The sequence below is a fragment of the Squalius cephalus genome (assembly GCF_949319135.1).
Source record: "Squalius cephalus genome assembly, chromosome: 17".
Taxonomy (NCBI): domain Eukaryota; kingdom Metazoa; phylum Chordata; class Actinopteri; order Cypriniformes; family Leuciscidae; genus Squalius; species Squalius cephalus.
This window is the reverse complement of record NC_137138.1, coordinates 7,493,001-7,516,874: the sequence shown is the minus strand read 5'-3', so window position 1 is coordinate 7,516,874 and position 23,874 is coordinate 7,493,001. Positions and strand designations below refer to the sequence as shown.

At 38.5% G+C, this 23,874-nt stretch overlaps 1 long non-coding RNA gene across 1 annotated transcript; it reads right to left on the bottom strand.

The window, feature by feature from the left end:
- Window positions 1-1,542: 1,542 nt before the first annotated feature.
- LOC307145117 lies at window positions 1,543-19,177 on the bottom strand. Its single transcript, XR_013818901.1, has 4 exons — window positions 18,950-19,177; window positions 10,272-10,416; window positions 7,012-7,086; window positions 1,543-1,662 (listed from the first exon to the last, which is right to left on the bottom strand). It is a non-coding gene; the product is annotated as an uncharacterized lncRNA (long non-coding RNA).
- Between the last annotated feature and the right edge of the window lie 4,697 nt (window positions 19,178-23,874).

The window sequence follows — 23,874 nt, the reverse complement described above, 5'->3', positions numbered from 1 at the left end:
CCTGCTATAAAACGACATAAAAGGAAAGGTCTGACGAATACCATCATTAAAGTATTACAAACTCTCTTTTTAAAATGAATACAAGTGAATCATTAAACATAACCATGAAAATAGCATTTGGAATTAGTAAACAGTAGATATTCAGATCTCAGTAATAGTTAGTCTACATTCACATTACTCTAGCATTGATAACTGCACACATATTTTAATACTCTTTCATATCACTGTTTAAATTATCTTTTAATCCGTTTTTACTCCATGAAATATGCTAATGAACTGACTATATCATGAACTATGTTTCAACCGTTTAACAGTTACTGTGTTCTCACTATAAACTCACAAAATGATTAATAAAAGTGTTTTACCTCTGAATCTGACTGGAGTTCTTATTTAACAGTACTGAAATCGTTTTTTACATGTAATGGCTGACAAAGTAATGCTACATGAGGGTAACAGGTCTATGCACGTGGGCTAAGAACAGACACGTGTGCCTCGTTAACTCAGACTGCCCAGACACGTCACTACACACGACTTAATAATGTTCGTACACATCTATTTGGTTAATTATCCCTCGTCACGCACTCACATCTCGAGTATATATCTTTTTAGGCCTTTATTCCTCTGTTTTGCTCACATTAAAAGTTACTAATTTTCCTCTTGAGTTGTTAACACTATCGTCCGCCATTTCACGCACGACACTTGTAATCACAGTAAAAACAACTTTTCTTCACGTCTCAGGCACAAACTACAGCTCTATAAGAATACAATACTGTTATGAATTTACTAGTATAAAGATTATTGTCAGCTTACCTGTATAAAACACATAGAAAAACACTGTTCAAACAAGGAGCACATTTCTCTGCACTTGCGCGCTTCATCTCGTGCTGAATACTACTTCTATGCTGCTAGCTAGTCAGCCACTCATGCGCCGTGCAACTCCCGAGTGCCCCCTGCTGACGACTCCGGTTTCACCAAATTGAACACAATGCAATAAAGTAATACAAGTAACTAACAATAACTTTAACAGTTCGAAATTTAAAGGGGGGTGCACTGATATCTGTCCCGTTTTACGTCCCGTTTTACATTCTTAGTGCTACACATGAAAGTGAGTGGTATTTACACCCACTCGAGCGATTTGTTTGCTAAACTAAAGAAGCCATTGAGCATCGTCGAGAGGTTAAAAGGAATTGGATTGGATTAAACCCGCCAATAGCGTGCCAGGTGGATCACCCAGTTTGTGATTGGTCCCCGCAAATTTGTAACGGAAGCAGGATAGAAGAATGTACAGGTTTCCAGCCTGAGCTGCAGGGCGAAATCAAATTGCCGGCAGATTGGGCTGGGTTTAGCCAGTCTAGGTTGATGCATTTCTACGTCCCCTTAACCCCGGTGAACAGCCAACATGCTCACTTCCTGTTGCAAAGGTCATGAGTTTGATGTTTTTATGTGCCTCGAGCAAACGCAGAACTCTTCAAAGTCTCGCTCTGAATACATTAACACCTTTGGTAATTCACACACAACATTCTGCCCTTTACCCCGGTTTTGTTTATTTCCAATTAGCTTCTTGTGGCATTTATGTCATGTGAGCTGCCTGCAGGCCGGCGGAGAGATTCTCAAGGCATCAGACTGTGGCGCTCTGGGGCCGCTTGATGGAGTGGGTTGAAACTGTGGTAAAGATAGAGGGCGGAAGAGAAAGAGTCAGACAGGAAACCCCAAACCACTCGTTGAGTTCAGCATCTATTCATTCACCCCTCCACCTGGGCGTTCAGAGAGAGTGCATGTGGCCCAATACCCCTTTCATTTCACAGGCAAAATGTTATACCGGATGACTTGCAGATGTGTGTGTGGCATTTTAAATGTTCACAGTGGCATTTTTTTTAAATAAAGGAATAGTTTTCTCAAAATTCATAATTTTGTCATTGTTTACTCATCATGATGTCGATTTATATATTTATATGACTTGAACACAAAACAGTTACTTTGCTGAATATCATTGCTGCTCTTATTCCAATGAAAGTGGATGGGGACTGGGGCTTTATTTTTATTTTTTATTTTTTAAAAGCACTGTAAATGTACTCCATATGACTTACAGTATACATTATAAGTCTTCTGAAGCCATACAATGATGAACAAATTAAAATGTACATCGTTGTTTACTAATAATGTTCCTCCCCCCCCCCCTCATAGCTCTCAAAATTGTTTTGTATTTGCATATGTTCATCATGTTAGACATTATTGAAGAACGATTACAAGACACAGAAGAAACCAATTACGTTTGATGTCATTGATGTCTTCATAAGACTTGAAATATAGTCATATGGACTACTTTTGGTGCTTTTTTTGGTCAGTCCCCATCCACTTTCATTGTACAGTAAGTAAAAGAGCAGCACAGACAATTTCAAAATAACTACCCAAAAACTAAAATAAACAATAAAGCAAATTAACTTACATTTCAGTTTTTGGATGCACTGGTTCAGCGGCATTGGTTCCAGAAGGATTTTTTTTCTTTTAGGGATTTTAAAACAGTCTTTGTTAAAGCATTATGTGCCATGAATCAAACCAACCAGCTGAGGTGAGATGATTATACTATGATTATTGCATTACAAACTTTGAATTTGAAGCAAAAAAGTATTTGAAAATCAGACAAAAATACAAAGGTACAACACTGTGTACTTAACTGCTTAGTGAGAGAAAGAACTACAATCCCATGAAGCATTGCGAACAACATAATCGAATTAAAATTGATGAAGAAATGTCAAACTACTCGTATAAAAAATGTTGATTATATGTATAAAAACTATATTTTCTTGCAAAATATGCATATATAATCAAATATTTAAGTATTTCTCGAGTGCAAAGCGATAGACTTACAGCCTTGTAGCTCACAGTAGGGCTGTCTTTAAAGGTTTACGTTATTGTTAAAAATCAGTTTCCCTATAATGATTTACTTCCGGAACCCGGGTATTGCAGTCTATTGTTTCCTGTATTTGTAAACAGAATATATCTATTATTGTCTGTGTGAATCTAAAGAAAATCTATACAGATACAGTCTTTAGACAATAACCCAGAATAGTTGTTTTACAACAGTCAAATTATGACAACAGAGAGACAGGGGCAGAAAGAATCAGCGGCGATAACACTTAGTTTAATGGACCTGAATGAAGACATAGTGACATTCAGATCTGTCTTTACTGAGACAAATTGCAATGTGTGGTAGAACTGCATGTAACCAGTAACCTGATGAAAAACGGTTTTCCAATTTCCAATATGAAATAGAAAACAGAGTAGAAAACTATGAGGTACAAAACACATGTAATTTGGAAACAGCAAGTGAGAAATAAATCGTTTTGTGGAGAGACAGAGAGAAAAGTGTGTGTGGAGTAATTTCACAGAGGAGCTGTTTGCACTGTGCATTAGTCTGCTCGGATGTGATTCTGTTTATCTTTGTAATGAAATGTTGCAAACCGGTGTTGAAAACAAAGCAAAAGGTCACAGTAAAACTGTCTCGAGTAAACACTCCACCTGCAATGCATGCTGAGTACAGATAGACTAGAGAACAAAAGTGCTCAAATTAGTCATATTATTAAATATTCCACGCTGCCCCCCTAAGATTTTGCTGTTAACTTCGAAATATGTCTTGTACACTAATTCGTGATCGCCTCAGTCCCCTTTAAAATATGAAACCGTTCCTTTCATCTAAATAGATTAATCTAGATTAAAATGGCTCATTTGAATTCTGACGAAGGCATTCAGAATATGTGTGCTACCCAAATAATGACTAAAGGGCACGTGTTTCTTAAATACAAAGTGACATTTAAAAGAACTTGTGAAGAAATGTCAGAGATTTATTTTATTTTTTTATTAAAACTAACATAATAAAGTATGATTTTTTATTTATTTATTTATTTTTTACTTTGAGCAATGATGGAGCTAATATACTCTTCTAGCATATAAAACAAAACAGCTCCTTGGAAAAAATGAAATGTAGCCTAATATTGTAGTAGCCTAGTTATAAACAAAGGTCTATTTTTAGTTCAGATTAACATTTGAGGGCAGCAATTTTATTCATAATGTCAAAATAAAACCAACGTAATGTTACTTGAAAGCATTATAGCCTATTATTCATGCCAAACTTCCATGGTTGCAGTGTTACTACAGTAAATCCATGGTGAATGTTGCAGATCTGTGGACACTGGATAGTTCATTCATGGCACAATGTTTCTTCCTGGCTTCCACGCACTGTTTGATCCGTTAATAACAGAGAAATGTGAATGTTTCTCACTAGATCTCGCAGCAATGTTATTACTTAAGTAGCGAATTCAAATGATTTATATACTGGATCTCTTATTAGGGCTGTGTAGTAACAGTGTCGCTTGATCAAGATCGGCTCGCGCTGCTTTGGTCCAAACTGATAAACAACGGTCCGTCAACCACACAATAACGAGTAGCTCAGTTTCGTTCCGCTTAGGTCGGCAGGAAAAATGGTCCAACGAACCGTTCGGTTTGAAAATGCGTACCGAACACCGAACCGAATTCAGCTAGGTATACATCCGCGCTAAAATATCAAGGTGAAAGTCATCATAGCTTGCGTAGTAGAGACCCAGCTCCCAACCCAACTTTGAGAATAGATTAACGGCGATATTTTTTTTATCGCCCGATAAGAGTCTCACGTTAACGCAGCACGTTAACGCCGATAACGGCCCACCACTAGTCATAATATTCATTTTATAATAAATCCAAAAGCAAAACATGTGAAAAGAACTATAAAAGAGAGTGGAAATGGCAAATGTGTGGTCCTCTGCAGCCATCTACTGATTATAGTGGTAATTTCATGTCATTTTTCTGTTAAAGGTGTTTGTTTTCCACCAGCTGACAGAAATTCTTCATTAAAGCATGCCACATTTTCCATGTTATCTCCATGAATGAAAATGAGAAATGTAGATATTCTTTAAAGTAAAATTTGATGCACAAAATGTAGAGTTAAAAATAATAATAATAGTGTTTAACATAAACCCACATACTGCCAATCTAGACAATTACTGTAAGATAAGGTTTGGCTATATTCTTAATGAATATTAGCTGATTATTTAAAATGATTAGAAATTAAATTAATATGCAGGGATTGACTGGAGAGTGTAGAACCTAAGTATTGTTCATGCCTACCCTAGTATACAAGCAATATATAATTTAGTTTTTTAAATCATACCCTCATTGGAGGCTGAGCCCCCATATATTGAAATCCTAGAATTACCCCTGTCTGTTATAATTAGCTTTATATAAAAACAGTAGAAATCCCATAGGACATACCATATTTGTTGAAAATGTCTGTGTGTGTGTGTGTGTGCATTTATGTGTCAACAGAAGGGGCGAAACTGAAAAAGCTCAAGAGGGAAACACTGGAGAATAACAGAATACAGCATCATGTGAATGGCTTTGAAGTGATGTTTTGAGAGCAAAAAGTCTCTTTCTTCCAATTTCTTTTCACGTCTTTCCTTTCCTCTGATGCTGAGGGGACACAATGACATTGAGTGTCAGGTTGTGTTTTGAACTTTAGCTGCTTTGACAGTCACGCAGTTTATCATAAACAATGTGAACACACATCTCTTTATAAATTCAGCCTGTGCCTGACTGACAGAGGCATAATGCCCATTCAAACAGATATTCTACAGATAAAAAAGGTTAAAACAGAAATAAAAAGATAACAAAATAATATATATTTATATTGCAATATATATTGCATTATTAATAATAATATTTTCTGAATTTTAAAGGGTTAGTTCATCCAAAAATGAAAATTCTGTCAGTAATTACTCACCCTCATGTTGTTCCAACCCGTAAGACTTTCTTTCATCTTCGCAACACAAATTAAGATATTTTTGATTAAATCTGAGAGCTGTCTCACTCCTCCACAGGCTTCAAGGTAGTCGATATCTGCCAGCCCAGGAAAGTTAGTAAAGACATCGTTAAAATAGTCCAAGTGATTACAGTGGCTCAACCATAAGTTTATCAAGCAACGAGAATACTTTTTGTGCGCAAAAAGAAAACAAAAATAATGACTTTATTCAACTATTCATTTTCTTCTGTGTGGGCCTCTGAGTGAGCTTTCTTGTCGCTTGATAAACTTAAGGTTGAGCCACTGTAGTCACTCGGACTATTTTAATGATGTCTTTCCTAACTTTTCTGGGCGGGCAGAGATCGATTACATTGAAGCCTATGGAGGAGTGAGACAGCTCTCAGATTTCATCAAAATTATCTTAAGTTTTGTTTTCCGAAGATGAACAAAATAGGGATTGGAACAACATGGTGAGTAATTACTGACAGAATTTTCATTTTTGGGTGAAATAACCCTTTAATATACAGTATGCTGAAATGATCAACTCAAACTGCTACAATAAAACAAAACAAAAATCTCAAATTAAAAACAAATCTAATCGCAGCCTTGAAGCACGTCCAGGAAACTCGTTTGAAAACACTCATTATTTTTGGAATTCCGTTTGATGCCACTAGAGGCTGAGAAATGACTCAAAGCAGTTGTAATGTTTGATTTATATAACCAAAGCAGGTATTATTTTCAGAAAACTTAAGTTATAATCATTAGCAAATGTTGGTGTCTAAAGAATGTGCTAATGCTCCTGTGAGCTCTGACACCAGTGCTGCAGGGCTGTTCATCACACACACACACACACACACACACACACACACACACACACACACACACACACACACACACACACACACACACACACACACACACACACACACACACACACACACACGTGCTCGTCCCTCCACACACTCACAAGTTCATGTGCCTTTCTGTCTCCATAGCAAATGAGTCTCCAGGAGCATGAATTATACATAAGTCTCTCTCTCTTTATCTGTGGCTTCTTCTAGACAGAGAAATAGCGAGCAGGAGAGACCGACAGACACAGACGCTGTCTTAGATGTGGCAGCTGTGTGTGTGTACGTGTGTGTGTGTGTGTGTTCTCATCATACTATGGCTTGACAACTCACTGTTATTTCATGCAACCTGCTGCTGACTTCCTGTCCCCCAGGAAGTGCCTCTTCACCTTAATGAGCATTCAGACACTGAGAGAGAGAGAGAGAGAGAGAGAGAGAAATAAGTAGGTGCTATTTCTAAAATATTTTAATTAAAATACTTGCATGACTATTAAGTTGATCAGTTTGTGCAGATCAGTGTGTCCATACAGCTCATAACTAAATGAAACAAATGAAACAGATGAAATGATGAGGAAGCATAAGTGCAAATGGAAGTCAGGTATATGCAAAAGCAAGTGGTGCTCACTGACTGCAGACTGAGCCAAATTATGTCCAGCTCCACCTCTCTGGACGTCATGGGTTGAGCTTGACCTAGTCCAGCTCCACCTCTGTGGATTTAATGGGTGGAGAGATAGAGTTATGTGTAGAGTTAGGGTGTGGTTGTACTTGGGCCTTCTAGCTCAACCCATTACGCCCCAAATTACATTCTTGGACTTCACGCTTTACCCATGGTTCTGCAGTGAGCAGCCTATACCCGCCAATCTCTTGCATGCCAATGTGTGCTGCATGAAATCATGTATATGCATTTTATATTGATATATAATATATTCATATAACAATATGTATCAGATATATTGTTATATCATTCCACCTCTTGCTCTTTTTTGAAGTCCTGCAATACAGCAGTTAAGACAACTAGTATCACAAAACACACACAAGCACATTTCCGGTTTCCATGTTTTATGGGGAGTTTCCATTGACAATGATTTTAAACAGTGCAAACTGTATAGCCTATTATATCCGCTAACCCTTTCAAAAAATAATTATTCGGAATGATTTTTCCTCATGGGGGCCAAAAATGTTAAAGATTTCTGGTCCACATAATGTAGGGAATACCTGAAACACACACACACACACACACACACTCACACTCAGTCATTTCGCCCCATTTTCACTTTAAAGTGAAAAGAAAACAACAGCGGATTCGTTTAACTCTCCCAGTAGACATCACAAGCTGACCCAGTTAAAAGTGTGTGTGTGTGTATGTGTGTGTGTGTGTGTGTGTGTGTGATACCTGGAGAGCTGTAGGAAGCGAAATATCTAAAGCTCCACTTCGACCAATTAACATGAGGTTTATACTGAATTCTGTTTTTATTTCTGGAATTCCTTGATATAATTTATTTTTGTGCAGTATTATTTGCACTATACAGGTTATATAACAAGAGAATATTCAGTGGGAGTTTATTTGGATGTGTTAGGCTTTGATATTAATGGTTAATATTTAATAATTTTTTTCATAGCTACGCCAGAATTTAAAAGTTGTTGATTAAAAAAATTAAGTGTTTAACACAGATTGCACTTTTAAAATACTGCATGTTATCACAAAACATACAAAGAGCGAATAAAACAAAACAATACATAAAATGATACATTTATAAATAGTCATGATAATGTTCATTTGATAAGAGTTCTTGTGGTGTATCTTATGGCCGTTTCACAGTGTGTTCCAGTGTTTTTAACATGCGTTCCAGAATCTCCCCCAGGGTATTCTGGGATGTCAGGCTGGAGGGTTTCTGGCTCAGAGCGGCTCCAGGAGCGTCCAGCAGAGAGCTGGAATGAGACCAGTGAACAGAACGATAGACACGAATAAAATATTGGAACAACTCAGCGCTTGTGGCATTTTCATGCATTATATACAGGTTTTATTTTTTAAAACATGGCTACTTTTGTCCCTGCGGACTTTCAGAATATAAACTCTCTTAAATCACCACATTTTATATTATGTATGTGGTGGAAATGAAACATTGAAACATTTTCAGAATAAAATTGCTGACTCCTTTGTCTTGCAAAATCTCATTTATAGCTAGCATGTTATGAATATAAATAATACTAAAAAGGTTAAATAATAGTCACACTTTTTGCATAATTTGACAAAATTACAGCTTAATTGAAAATGATGTACAAAAAAAATACAAAGTAATATTTACCTTTTTCTGTAGCTACACTAACTTTTGAAAACTGTATTAATGCCAAATATGTTGCAGTGGAAACTACATCACAACTGTGGGACAGTCATAATTTGTCAAATTATATTTCACACAATAAATACCGAAATGGTTTGATTATTAATGGTATATGGTTTTTAAAATATTCATATTTTTTATTATAGATTTTAATAATTTAATAATTTAATATGATATATTTTATATTTAAAATATGTATGTATCTGGGACAATACACAGAACGATCTATAAATAAAAGCAACAATAAATTATAGTTTATTCCTTATAAACATTTTTCAACATTTCAATGTAACTCTACAACATGCACCCTTGCATCATTTAATATACGTGGACCCATGCACATGTAAATTAGCCCCGCCTCCACTCACTCACACCAGCTCGGACTTCCTGATCCACCCGCTCAACTGTAGTAAACACTATGGCAAGTAGAAGTATTGGTTTAATTCAGCCATATACTGTATGTTTGAACCAGAAACTGATTCAGAAGAAGAGGAAGAGTGATTTATACAGGCTTGTCTACAAGTCGATATATTAAAATGGTAATGTATTTTATGTATCGCTCTTACAATGTCAGAAACATAATGATAATTAAAAAATGATTAGCCTTTTGCTTGACTACGTTATCAAACAGCTATTAATGTGTTAGTAATGTTACACAAACCATGTTCCCGTTCACCATCTCAGAGTCAGACAGCTGCCTTCTAAAAATCACAGAATTGCATAGAGTTCATCATAACATGGTAATATACATAATTCACCCACTATATTGCTATACATAGGCTACCCAATTTTTCCTGTCCCTCCTTAAAGTTGTTCTTGTGCTCACTGTGGAAAAGCCTCGTCTGCACTTTGACTGTTGGCTTTTTGACACACTGCCGTTTTAAAAAGAAAATACTCATCAATGGTGTTGACTAATGAATTTTCACATGGTTTGTCTTAAAGCATATTAAAAACACCACACAGGAGGTCTTTAAAGCATTATAATACAGGTTATACTCTGTCTGAATTTATCAGTATAGTTTTGCTGGGGCTAGTCGGACTACAATTATACACTTCACCTTTAAATGCACTTAAAACCACCTTAGATGTATTATACCATTCGATTTATCATTCTACAGCAAATGTTCAGAACATTTTGCATCTATATATAAACATCCTAATGATTAAATGAGGATGAAAAAGTCATTGTCAACAAAAGAGGTGGAGAGATAACACCTTCTTAGCAATGAATGTCAGAGCAATTATACAGACCTTTCCTCTCTCTGCCACACACACACAATCTCATACCATCACATTCGCTCCATGCTGCACTGTGTGTGTGTGTGTGTGTGAGAGAGAGAGCAGAACTAAACGCCTGCTCTACTGTGCCCTGCAGTCTTTAATTGGCTTCTCCAGCCTGTCAGGGGAAAAAGAGAATAGAGAGAATAAAAGAGAACAAGAGAACCGCATGCCACCTTATACAGGGGGAAAAAAACCTAAGAGAAAGAGACTAAGACAAATTGCAGGTGGTTTGTATAAATGCGTTCTTTGTGTGTGTGTGTGTGTGTCCCCTTTTAAATAGCCGATATAAAAGATCTTTAGGGGACAAAGGACATAATATTTCGCTCTAAAGGCGAATGCACAAAATATAAAGGAATGGAAATGATGAACAATGAGAATGACAAATTGTACTATTATTAATGCTCCATCTTATGAGCGTTCCTCTAACATAACACATGTTGCGACGGAACATCACTTTGGCAATCAGATCGGATTTATCTGTTGAACTAACTGTTGGATAATCATTATTGGTTACCTAAAAATACTGTTGTGGCAGGGGGGCGTGGTTTAGCGAAGTCTGTGACGGGAGAGAGAGCGGGAGGACGTAAGTGGGTCAAGTTCAAGTGATAACACCTGTCTCTTGTTTCAGTAATTGGGTGGAGGGACAGGATATAAGCCAGCAGGAAGCAGTGACAGGGAGAGAGAGAAGCACACGCTGGGACGCAGAGAGGAACTGCATGACAAAACCGACGACTCAAGTTTTATGTTTATTTTTGGTGCGTTTAAACCCTCGCCCTTTACTTTGTGCTTAGACTGAAGTCAATAAAGAGTCTACTGAGTCAGCTGATTCCTTGTCTTCTGTGTATATAAACATCTCTCCTTCAGCCTTATTTGTCTGTTTCTCCCTTTATTCAAATTCACAGGGGATCTCTGAGTCTCGACCCCTTTCAACATCTCTTCACATATGAGCTCTAAACCCATGGTTATGTCTTCTAAGAAAAAGAAAGACCGTAAAAACGTCTAGCATGGAGTCTGTACTGCAAGGAAACAAAATGGCTCCTGATAAAATGAACAAAGCTTTGAATGCCTTACAGTTTAGAAGACTTAGGGCGTTTTCACACCTGAAAGTCCGAACCAAAGTTCATGTTTTGATACATTTTATACATTTGGTTAGTTTTGGTTTGGTTTCACATTGCAATTATGCAAGCGCACTAAATAACTTTACATGACATACTTGCATCCTGTCGTCATCATCTATCATCATCTATGTGGGCTGCATCTTGACATTGGTTTGTAAACGGACGTGCGTCTGACGTCAACGTGTTGTCAATTCGGCGGGTAACTTTGACAAGAATGAATGAACAGACGCATATCGTTGCCACTATACTGTTATTATTACGGCATTACTCAAGGCTAGTTCAAATTCGCCAAATGAGCGTCCTCGTTGTCCGAACATTTTATCGACGCCGGCAGGAAAGGAGGAGAAAACTGCAAGCAATCCTGATTTTTCCTGCTATCTTCTGTCTTCTTCTCTCAGTTGTTTAGGCTACGCGGGAACCACCGTAACTTCCTGTAAATGCTCTGAAAGTCTGAACCATACAGAAAATGCTTTCACACTAGAAACGAAACAAACCTTTGTTCAGTTTGATCTGGACTGAGACAACCTCTTTTTGTCTGACCAAATTTCGTCTGTTTGGTCCGGATTGTGGTCCGAGGGAGGTTTCACTCCTGTGATTTTGATTCGGATCAAACTGAAAAGTCCAAAAATCCGGACCAAACAAGGTAGGTGTGAAAGGGCCCTTAGGTGTTCACACTTGGCAGGTTTGGTTCGAACCCAGTTGCGATTACTCTGTTAGTGCAGTTCATTTGAATAAAGTGTGAACGCTGCCATCCAAACCCTGGTGCACACCAAACAAGCGGACCGAGACGCTGAAAAGATGGGTCTCGGTCCTCTTCTGCAGTTTTAAAGGGGTCATGAACTGACAAATCAAATTTTCCTTGAGGTTTTGACATATAAGAGCTCATCATAAGAGCTGAAAACTTTCTTGTTAGTCCAAAATCAGCTTTTATTGTTACCAGGCCCAGCGAACGACTCATTCTGGAATATGTCTCTTTATGACGTAATAACGTAGTGAAATTCTTCCGCCTCTGCTTTGGCCAAACATGGCTGCAAAATCAACTTTGAAATTATTTGCCCATTGGCATTAGTGAGATGAGGAAGAGCACAGGGTCAATCACTGGACTAAAAATAACATTACCTTCCAAAGAATCATAATGCTGGGAATGTGGTTATTTAGTTTCAACAAGGTGAATGTTTCAGTTGAACATTATTTATTTGTATTCGGTACGTTTCACTGGATTCTTTGGTAAATCAGTCCACAAACTCGGTGTAGGCTTTTACGATATGGACTCACAACTTGTAAGTAACCCTGTTCATTCTAATGCCTGATCTGTGACCAGTGATTTCTGATATGTAATGATGCATGTAGCTACAGTCAGATTTTCTTTGTCTGTGTGTCAGTAAATCAAACCAGTGACTAAACAGTCAACTTCACATTGTTTCTCTTAGTAGGGTGTATATAATCTGTTATTTAAACTAATTGAATTATATATAGAAAGCAGCGATCAAAGAACGCTCCGTTTACGCTATATTTTTGATTTTATGATCAAAAATCATAAACGCACTGCATCAAACAGTGCGTGTCTATCACTGACTGAGTTCTGGACCCGCACCAAAACTCCCGTAATAATCAACGAATCTCTTATTAACATTGTGTTTGCACTATTAGTTATGATGAAAGCATTTGTTAGTGTGCAGAAATCGTGTTGCAATGACGAGATCGCTGCATAGCCTACATGTCTGCGATCGGCTACATGCTCACTGCAACCGTTCATGGCACGATCTTAATATAATGCCAGATCCAATTGCATTGCTATAATTATCAACTTTCACGAGTAGGTAACATTGAGAACTGTAATAGTAAAAACATGCTAAAAGTTTTCAAGAGAGTTCCACATGTAATACTAGCTATTTCATATGCAAAGCTGTTAGCCAATCACAGCAGTGGGCGTTTACACTGAAGTCTCTCAGCAGACACGCCCCTTCAAACAGAGCTTTCAAATCAGAGGGTTAAAATCAGGCTAGGAAAATGCCTTTTATTTCTAAATTATGACAAGTTTTGAAGTAAAAATCATACTAACATTATACAGTAAGTGCACCCCAGGAAACATTATGAAACAATAAAACAATGCAGTTCATGACCCCCTAAGGAGAAAATTCTCAGCAATGGTGTTGACTTATGACTTTACACATGGTTTGTCTTAAAGCATATTAAAAACACCACATAGACATAAAAACAATATTAAAAACTTGATTTTCACCACAGGGGGGTCTTTAAATATTCTCATAATTGTTAAAGCTGTCTACACTACAAGCATGCAATCCATCAACACTAATTTTCCCATTATAATGAACAAAACTGTCCACTTTGCAAGTGAGCAAACAAAATTAGAGCACTTCCTTTACAAACAATGTGTGTAAGTGAAATGTAAGTGAAACGTGATGCAAGAAAACTAAACAAAAACTATAAATACTCTTGTGATAATCAATAAATCTGCTTACACTGCAAGCATGCCATGCATAACTGCAAAACTAGAATGTCCATGTTAAAAACAATGAGAGTGTCTATATTGCAAGCAAGCAACATTAAAAACTTTAAAATCTCATAATAATCAAAGAAGCCATCAAGGAAGCAATGTGACCATATTAACAAAGTCGCGCACTTGTGTAGGCTATGCTGTTTATTACAACGTTGTGCGTTGTGCGTATGAATCTGAGAAAGTAGGTAAATTAGCAGCAGAAAGAGACAGAAAAGAGGGAGACAAACAAGAGAGTGGTAATGAGTTTAAAAATAAACCGAGCGAAGAATGAGAGAACACTTGCTGCTGCTGCAAAATTTCTGTTGTCAACGTCTCCCATGAGCTACAAGACGACACAAAGGGAACAACGTGAAATAAAACGCTCTCAATCTCTCTTCCATCATGTCCCCTTTCTCTTTTCCCCTCCTTTAGCCGTAGTGGTGGTACTGATCACAATCTGTACATGTGTTTTGTGAGGTCTCTCCTGTTTTTTTAACTCTTGCAGTTGATATACTTTGACTCAAGCTACTAATTTGTTCCCCGGAGATGTTTGTGTAACTTTCCCTTCTTGCTAGTCAGTGTGAGAGGTGATTTTTTTCCAATGGGTTATGAGACTAGGGCTGTAAATTGAATAGCAAAACTCTGTGTGAGACTCTTAATGACTCCAGAACACACATAGAGAGACAGAGCCGCTCTCTCTCTGACGTTCACATCCCGGCAGCCACAGGATTCTTTAGTGGCATTAGAAATAATGTGGGGGAGTTGTGGTTCAATATATATATATATATATTTGTTATATATATATATATAAATTCTGTATAGAATTTGAAGTGCAGATCCATGCACACTAACGGCTAATATTGCCCACAACCCATTGCGATTAGAACTACAAACACAGGTAAAAAGTTTTAAAAAACGGATGTGCAAGACCAATGATTAAAGGGATAGTACACCCAAAAAATTTAAATTCTGTCATCAGTTATCCCTCATGTTGTTCCAAACCCGTAAGACTTTCGTTCAATCTTCGGAACACAAATGAAGATAATTTTAATGAAATCTGAGAGATTTCTTTCCCTCCTATGACAGCTATGCAACTACCACTTTGACGCTTCAAAATGTTCATAAAGAGATCGTAAAACTAATATGAATTGAGCGGTTTAGTCCAAATTTTCTGAAGAGACTTGATCGCTTTATACAATGAACAGATTGAATTTAGGCTTTTATTCACATAAACATTGATCAACGAACATAAACAGAAGCTCAACCGAACCTGCTTGACACACGAGAACAAACCTCTTACTGAAGCTCAAACGTGCAGCGTAACACGAGAATGATCCTCATTGGTTCTTGCTGAAGCTCAAACGTGCTGCGTAACACGAGGATGAACCTCATTGGTTCTTGCTGAAGCTCAAACGTGCAGCGTAACACGAGAATGAACCTCATTGGTTCTTGCTGAAGCTCAAACGTGTTGCGTAACACGAGAATTAATCTCATTGGTTCTTGCTGAAGCTCAAACGTGTTGCGTAACACGAGAATTAATCTCATTGGTTCTTGCTGAAGCTCAAACGTGTTGCGTAACACGAGAATTAATCTCATTGGTTCTTGCTGAAGCTCAAACGTGTTGCGTAACACGAGAATTAATCTCATTGGTTCTTGCTGAAGCTCAAACGTGTTGCGTAACACGAGAATGAACCTCATTGGTTCTTGCTGAAGCTCAAGCGTGCAGCGCAACACGAGAATGAACCTCATTGGTTCTTGCTGAAGCTCAAACGTGTTGCGTAACACGAGAATTAATCTCATTGGTTCTTGCTGAAGCTCAAACGTGTTGCGTAACACGAGAATTAATCTCATTGGTTCTTGCTGAAGCTCAAACGTGTTGCGTAACACGAGAATGAACCTCATTGGTTCTTGCTGAAGCTCAAGCGTGCAGCGTAACACGAGAATGAACCTCATTGGTTCTTACTGAAGCTCAAACGTGCAGCGTAACACGAGAATGAACCTCATTGGTTCTTGCTGAAGCTCAAACGTGTTGCGTAACACGAGAATGAACCTCATTGGTTCTTACTGAAGCTCAAACGTGCAGCGTAACACGAGAATGAACCTCATTGGTTCTTGCTGAAGCTCAAACGTGTTGCGTAACACGAGAATGAACCTCATTGGTTCTTGCTGAAGCTCAAACGTGTTGCGTAACACGAGAATGAACCTCATTGGTTCTTACTGAAGCTCAAACGTGTTGCGTAACACGAGAATTAATCTCATTGGTTCTTGCTGAAGCTCAAACGTGTTGCGTAACACGAGAATTAATCTCATTGGTTCTTGCTGAAGCTCAAACGTGTTGCGTAACACGAGAATTAATCTCATTGGTTCTTGCTGAAGCTCAAGCGTGCAGCGCAACACGAGAATGAACCTCATTGGTTCTTACTGAAGCTCAAACGTGTTGCGTAACACGAGAATGAACCTCATTGGTTCTTGCTGAAGCTCAAACGTGTTGCGTAACACGAGAATGAACCTCATTGGTTCTTGCAGAAGCTCAAACGTGTTGCGTAACACGAGAATGAACCTCATTGGTTCTTGCAGAAGCTCAAACGTGCTGCGCAACACGAGAATGAACCTCATTGGTTCTTGCTGAAGCTCAAACGTGTTGCGTAACACGAGAATGAACCTCATTGGTTCTTGCAGAAGCTCAAACGTGCTGCGCAACACGAGAATGAACCTCACTGGTTCTTACTGAAGCTCAAACGTGCAGCGTAACACGAGAATGAACCTCATTGGTTCTTGCTGACGCTCAAACGTGTTGCGTAACACGAGAATGAACCTCATTGGTTCTTGCAGAAGCTCAAACGTGCTGCGTAACACGAGAATGAACCTCATTGGTTCTTGCTGAAGCTCAAACGTGTTGCGTAACACGAGAATGAACCTCATTGGTTCTTGCTGAAGCTCAAACGTGTTGCGTAACACGAGAATGAACCTCATTGGTTCTTGCAGAAGCTCAAACGTGCTGCGCAACACGAGAATGAACCTCACTGGTTCTTACTGAAGCTCAAACGTGCAGCGTAACACGAGAATGAACCTCATTGGTTCTTGCTGACGCTCAAACGTGTTGCGCAACACGAGAATGAACCTCATTGGTTCTTGCTGAAGCTCAAACGTGTTGCGTAACACGAGAATTAATCTCATTGGTTCTTGCTGAAGCTCAAACGTGTTGCGTAACACGAGAATGAACCTCATTGGTTCTTGCTGAAGCTCAAACGTGTTGCGTAACACGAGAATTAATCTCATTGGTTCTTGCTGAAGCTCAAACGTGTTGCGTAACACGAGAATTAATCTCATTGGTTCTTGCTGAAGCTCAAGCGTGCAGCGCAACACGAGAATGAACCTCATTGGTTCTTGCTGAAGCTCAAACGTGTTGCGTAACACGAGAATGAACCTCATTGGTTCTTGCAGAAGCTCAAACGTGCTGCGCAACACGAGAATGAACCTCATTGGTTCTTGCAGAAGCTCAAGCGTGCAGCGCAACACGAGAATGAACCTCATTGGTTCTTGCTGAAGCTCAAACGTGTTGCGTAACACGAGAATGAACCTCATTGGTTCTTGCAGAAGCTCAAACGTGCTGCGCAACACGAGAATGAACCTCATTGGTTCTTGCAGAAGCTCAAACGTGCTGCGCAACACGAGAATGAACCTCATTGGTTCTTGCTGAAGCTCAAACGTGTTGCGTAACACGAGAATGAACCTCATTGGTTCTTACTGAAGCTCAAACGTGCAGCGTAACACGAGAATGAACCTCATTGGTTCTTGCTGAAGCTCAAACGTGTTGCGTAACACGAGAATGAACCTCATTGGTTCTTGCAGAAGCTCAAACGTGCTGCGCAACACGAGAATGAACCTCATTGGTTCTTGCAGAAGCTCAAACGTGCTGCGCAACACGAGAATGAACCTCATTGGTTCTTGCTGAAGCTCAAACGTGTTGCGTAACACGAGAATGAACCTCATTGGTTCTTGCAGAAGCTCAAACGTGCTGCGCAACACGAGAATGAACCTCACTGGTTCTTACTGAAGCTCAAACGTGCTGCGTAACACGAGAATGAACCTCATTGGTTCTTGCAGAAGCTCAAACGTGCTGCGTAACACGAGAATGAACCTCATTGGTTCTTGCAGAAGCTCAAACGTGCTGCGCAACACGAGAATGAACCTCACTGGTTCTTACTGAAGCTCAAACGTGCAGCGCAACACGAGAATGAACCTCATTGGTTCTTACTGAAGCTCAAACGTGCTGCGCAACACGAGAATGAACCTCATTGGTTCTTGCTGAAGCTCAAACGTGCTGCGTAACACGAGAATGAACCTCATTGGTTCTTGCTGAAGCTCAAACGTGCTGCGTAACACGAGAATGAACCTCATTGGTTCTTGCTGAAGCTCAAACGTGCTGCGTAACACGAGAATGAACCTCATTGGTTCTTTTTTCCATTTACCACAACTGATGCGTGAGTTGATCAATGTTTATATGTGAATAAAAGCCTACATTCAATCTGTTCATCATATAAAGTGATCAAGTCTCTTTAGATAATTTGAACTAAACCACTCAATTCATATGGATAGTTTTATGATCTCTTTATGAACTTTTTGAAGCATCAAAGTGGCAGTTGCATAGCTGTCAATGGAGGGACAGAGGAACTGACTCGTGATTAATAATCATTATCTAACCTGATGAAAAAATATTTATTCAATGTTATCCACATTATGTTTCATCTGCAACAACATTGTGAACTTTTATGATTATACGTTTGGTCAGTAACTTTTAAATTCATCATTATGAAAACACACGAGGAGAGTTCTCCGCATAAAAGACGGGAGTGGGGCAGGAAGAGTTTCGGAAACCTGTTTGGAAACACATTTTTTGCAATTCCGTTTGATGTTTGACGTGTAATCAAAATTACACATCACCTTTAATACATTGGCGTGTACACACACACAGACACACAGCGCCACCTGCGTTTCTATGTTATGTCATGCATGAGTCACTCGCTTACCTCATCTCAGTGGGACGTCTGGACTGACTTTGTAGATGCCAGCGATCACATATCAGATGCGCTCAAAAACAGTCACGACGTGTTCAGAGACACACAAACACAGATTCAGAAACACTTTCTGGCTGTGAACCATGTGTATGTGTGAGAGAGGCGCCGGGCGGCGGTCCAGACACTAAATGAAGGGCAAAATGATGGTGGAAGTTGTGACCTCGATCTGCTCCACAGGTCAAACCTGCACAAGCCACAATAAAGAGAGGTCAGAGGTCATGGATGCATGAAGAGCACAGTAATATTGGGAGATCAGAGGATGATCTGTGTACTCTACAGAGGAAAAATAAAAGTAGAAAGAAGAGAGAGGAGGGGAGATCTGGCACTGTTGGACAAAACAGATGGACCCAAGAGTGTATGTGTGCCGTTAAAGTGTCCAAGTATTGCATTCAACAACATGGGAAAGAGAGAGAGAAGACAAAAAAAAAAAAAGAGTATTTTTTATTAATATATTATATATTAATGTCGACATCAAAATTCAAAAAATGCATTATATGCATTATATTAATGTCGACATCAAAATCCAAACTGACCCTATACTTTTTTAATGAATATCCTTGGTCTTTAGAGACCATTTGGGTGTTTGCAATCAACGATTATGTGGTGATTCAGGTGATTAAGAGTTTATATCTCACAATTCTGAGAAGAAAAATCTGAATTCCGAGATACAAACTCAATATTCCACCAGCAAAAATGTCAAAAATGTTATAGGTTTAATAGTTATCTGTAAAATGTTATAGGTTTAAATATGATTTCATGCTGAAACTGTTGGGCTATGATATTCTGTAAAAAATAAGATCATCTTTTTTTGCAATCTGATTCATCTAAAGGCACAAGAAGACATTTTTTTTCTCTTATTTCATGGGTTATGTCCATTTTCCCACACTTGTTACCACTTTTTTCTACAACCGCAATGTGCGTGCTGCAAGTGATGTAACGGTCTGCTCCCAAATGGTCTATTGTGAATGTTATTTCGAAACAAAAATAGTTTTTATCTACGTTTTAATCTTTCGCCAAAAATAAAATAACTTGCTCTTCCTCTGATGTCATTGAGGCAGTGCAGTTTGGGATAATGCAAACCAATAGCCAGATAGCAGTGTGAGTGGGCAGCCTGCAAAACAACAGCCGGATACTTTTGGCAATGAACACACACTTGCATCTAGGACCTTTCAGCGAGCCATTCAGGACCTGAGCCATTCAGAGATTTTGGATGGCAGAATAACTTCAAGTGAACTGAGGACAAGTTTCACAATGGAATTGCAGTGACTCATTATTATAAAACTATGTATTAATATTATTCAATATTTATTAATATTATTAATATTTATTAATATTATTCATCAGAGGATGGGTACATGGTGGTCATAAAGGGATGGACATGGTCGGAAACAATGCTCAGGTAGGCCGTGGGATTTAAACGATGCCCAATTGGCACTAAGGGGCCTAAAGTGTGCCAAGAAAACATCCCCCACACCATTACACCACCACCACCAGCCTGCACAGTGGTAACAAGGCATGATGGATCCATGTTCTCATTCTGTTTACGCCAAATTCTGACTCTACCATCTGAATGTCTCAACAGAAATCGAGACTCATCAGACCAGGCAACATTTTTCTAGTCTTCAACTTTTCAATTTTGGTGAGCTCGTGCAAATTGTAGCCTCTTTTTCCTATTTGTAGTGTAGATGAGTGGTACCCGGTGGGGTCTTCTGCTGTTGTAGCCCATCCGCCTCAATGTTGTGCATGTTGTGGCTTCACAAATGCTTTGCTGCATACCTCGGTTGTAACGAGTGGTTATTTCAGTCAAAGTTGCTCTTCTATCAGCTTGAATCAGTCGGCCCATTCTCCTCTGACCTCTAGCATCAACAAGGCATTTTCGCCCACAGGACTGCTGCATACTGGATGTTTTTCCCTTTTCACACCATTCTTTGTAAACCCTAGAAATGGTTGTGCGTGAAAATCCCAGTAACTGAGCAGATTGTGAAATACTCAGACCGGCCTGTCTGGCACCAACAACCATGCCACGCTCAAAATTGCTTAAATCACCTTTCTTTCCCATTCTGACATTCAGTTTGGAGTTCAGGAGATTGTCTTGACCAGGACCACACCCCTAAATGCATTGAAGCAACTGCCATGTGATTGGTTGATTAGATAATTGCATTAATGAGAAATTGAAAAGGTGTTCCTAATAATCCTTTAGGTGAGTGTATATACACTGTAAAAAATCCAACTTACGTTTTGTATGACAAATTCAATTTTTAAAGTTTATTCAACTATTTAACATGAAAAGTTGAGATAACTCAAACACGTTGAGAAAACTCAAAAATGTCCTGCAGCTGGTTGCCTTAAACTTTTAAGTTTTCTCAACTTTTTTTTTTTTTTTTTTACAGTGTACATATATATATTGAATATATATTAGGGGTGTAACGGTTCACATAAGTCACGGTTTGGTATGTACCTTGGTTTTGGGGTCACTGACTCACTGTTCGATACAAGCTTACAGGATGATGCTTTTTGCCGTTCCAGTTTCCTTTCCGTGAAGTTAGTGAAGCACGTCACAAAATTTTATCGAAACTCAACGTATAGGCTTCTAGCAACAGAAAGCTCTTTCATGCTACCTGAGCTCTTGTTTTGGGTTGGTGCTGAACAGATTGCCTTTTCTTCTTAATTATAGCCATTCAAAGTTTGGGATTGGTAGAAGACGTATCTTATGCTAACAAAAATACAGTAAAAACAGTAATATTGTGAAATATTATTGCAATTTAAAATAACTCTTTTCTATGTCAACATATTTTAAAATGTAATTTATTCCTGTGATGCAAAGCATTCAGCATCATTAGATCAGTCTTCAGTGTCACATGATCTTTCAGAAATCATTGCTGATCAAGAAACATTTCTTATTATTAAGACACAAGATTTCTTATTATCAATGTTGTAAATAGTTGTGCTGCTTAAGGGACTGTTCGTTATTTATTTAAGGGGCCACCGGAGGAGTTTTGAGATCTGTTGTCAAAAAAGACATGACCCCTCCCTTCGCCAGCAATACATTTTTCTATGACCCTCCAAAATGATTGTGAAAAAAGGCATGACCCTCCCCGATAATTTATTGATTAGCCTACTTCTGTACTGGTTTGCGCTTGGCAAAGATGTTCAGATAGCCATTGTTTGTTTGTTTTTTAAACCATAAACTCTTGCTTTCTCATCTTACTAGGGCTGTAACGATAGACCAAACCGGTTCGTATCACGATTTTTGATTTTAGATTTGAAAAAAAATCATGTTTTCGGTGCTGATGCGGTGTGACTCAACATGTGGGTGGCGTTGCGAATAAAGCATCTAAAAGCTGTCACAAAGAACCGGCAAAAGTAATGATTATTAATATGTCAAATATAGCAAGGATACATTTTAATTCTTTATTAATAAACACGTGTTTTCTGTGTCCACTGCAAAGATGAAGTTGACGATGCGTCGCGATCTTCTCAGAACGCGCCAGAGAGAAATGCACATTTCATAAGCATAAAGCAGTCTGTTTTCTTTAGTTTTGAATTGTTCTGTTTAAAAGTAGACATTTCAAGCTTTCTATATATTTCTCAGGTCTGTGAGGCAAGTAGCATAGCCTACCTTACGCTGAGTTTCGGTTCATATAGTCCAGTTCACTCGCCCGCGCCTCCGTGTCATGATTATCTATTTTCTACTATATTTAGACTACTTCTTATTTATTAAATCCAGATGAAACATTGATTAAAATTAAGATAAAATTAATAAAAAAACGAAATTCACTTTAAAGAAAGGCTTTGTGCTTTCTGTTTGAGGTCTCTGTGAAATTTTTAAAGTCGCTTCAGAGCAGTCATGCCCGTAATGAGAACTGTCACGTCCGTAACATTGTTTTTTTTTTTTGTTTTTTTTTCACATAAATGCGAACACGAAAAATAAAATAAAATAAAAATAATATAATATTTTATGTTCTGTGGAGGCCGATCTTTATTCATCCGGTGGGTATATATCTTTGGTTTGCACAGTGTAATTGAATTACTAAAAAATATTTTGCCACATGTGTATTTCCCTCATATTAAATATAAAACGCATGTGTAGACTGATATTTTTCTAATGTCTTGACTCCTTTCAGACGTTTCAAAATATTGGTATTAAATGCATTTTCTGAGAATTTTTATTTTAAGTTTTGACTGCAAATGTCACGTCCATAACACTGGAATCGCCCAATTTTAACGAATTTATCCTAAACTAGTTTTTGTGGTGTAGGTCTATGTATTTTATGTTAACTTAAATAATACTAATAGTAATTTAAAGATGTGGTAGCCCTACATCTTACACATCGTGGAAACAAAATAAGAATGGAAACTAAAATATGCAGTATCGCACATTCTATCAGCTGCAGATCTGGCGCCTCAATACTGTTAAACTCGACGTACGTTCACATCACATGTTAATGCAGCGGTAGGGCCCTATTTTAACGATCTGAAACGCAAGTGTCAAGCGCAAAGCGCAAGTAACTTTGTGGGCGGGTCTCGGCGCTGTTGCTATTTTCCCGGCGGGATAAATGACTCTTGCGCCAGGCGAAAATCTAAAATGGGTTGGTCTGAAGTAGCTTCATTATTCATAGGTGTGGTTTGGCCGTAACGTGAAATAAACCAATCAGAGCGTCATCTCACATTCCCTTTAAGAGCAGACGCGCTTGTTCTAAGCGGATTCCTATCATAACGGCGGATTTGCCAGACGCGCGCCAGGAGCGGTTCACAGCCAAGGAGAGCAACGCTCTCGTCACGGTCGTAAAAGAGATAAGTTACATTGAAATGGAGAAACCCACCCAAATTAACTTAGGTTAAACTGGCATCTATCTATCTATCTATCTATCTATCTA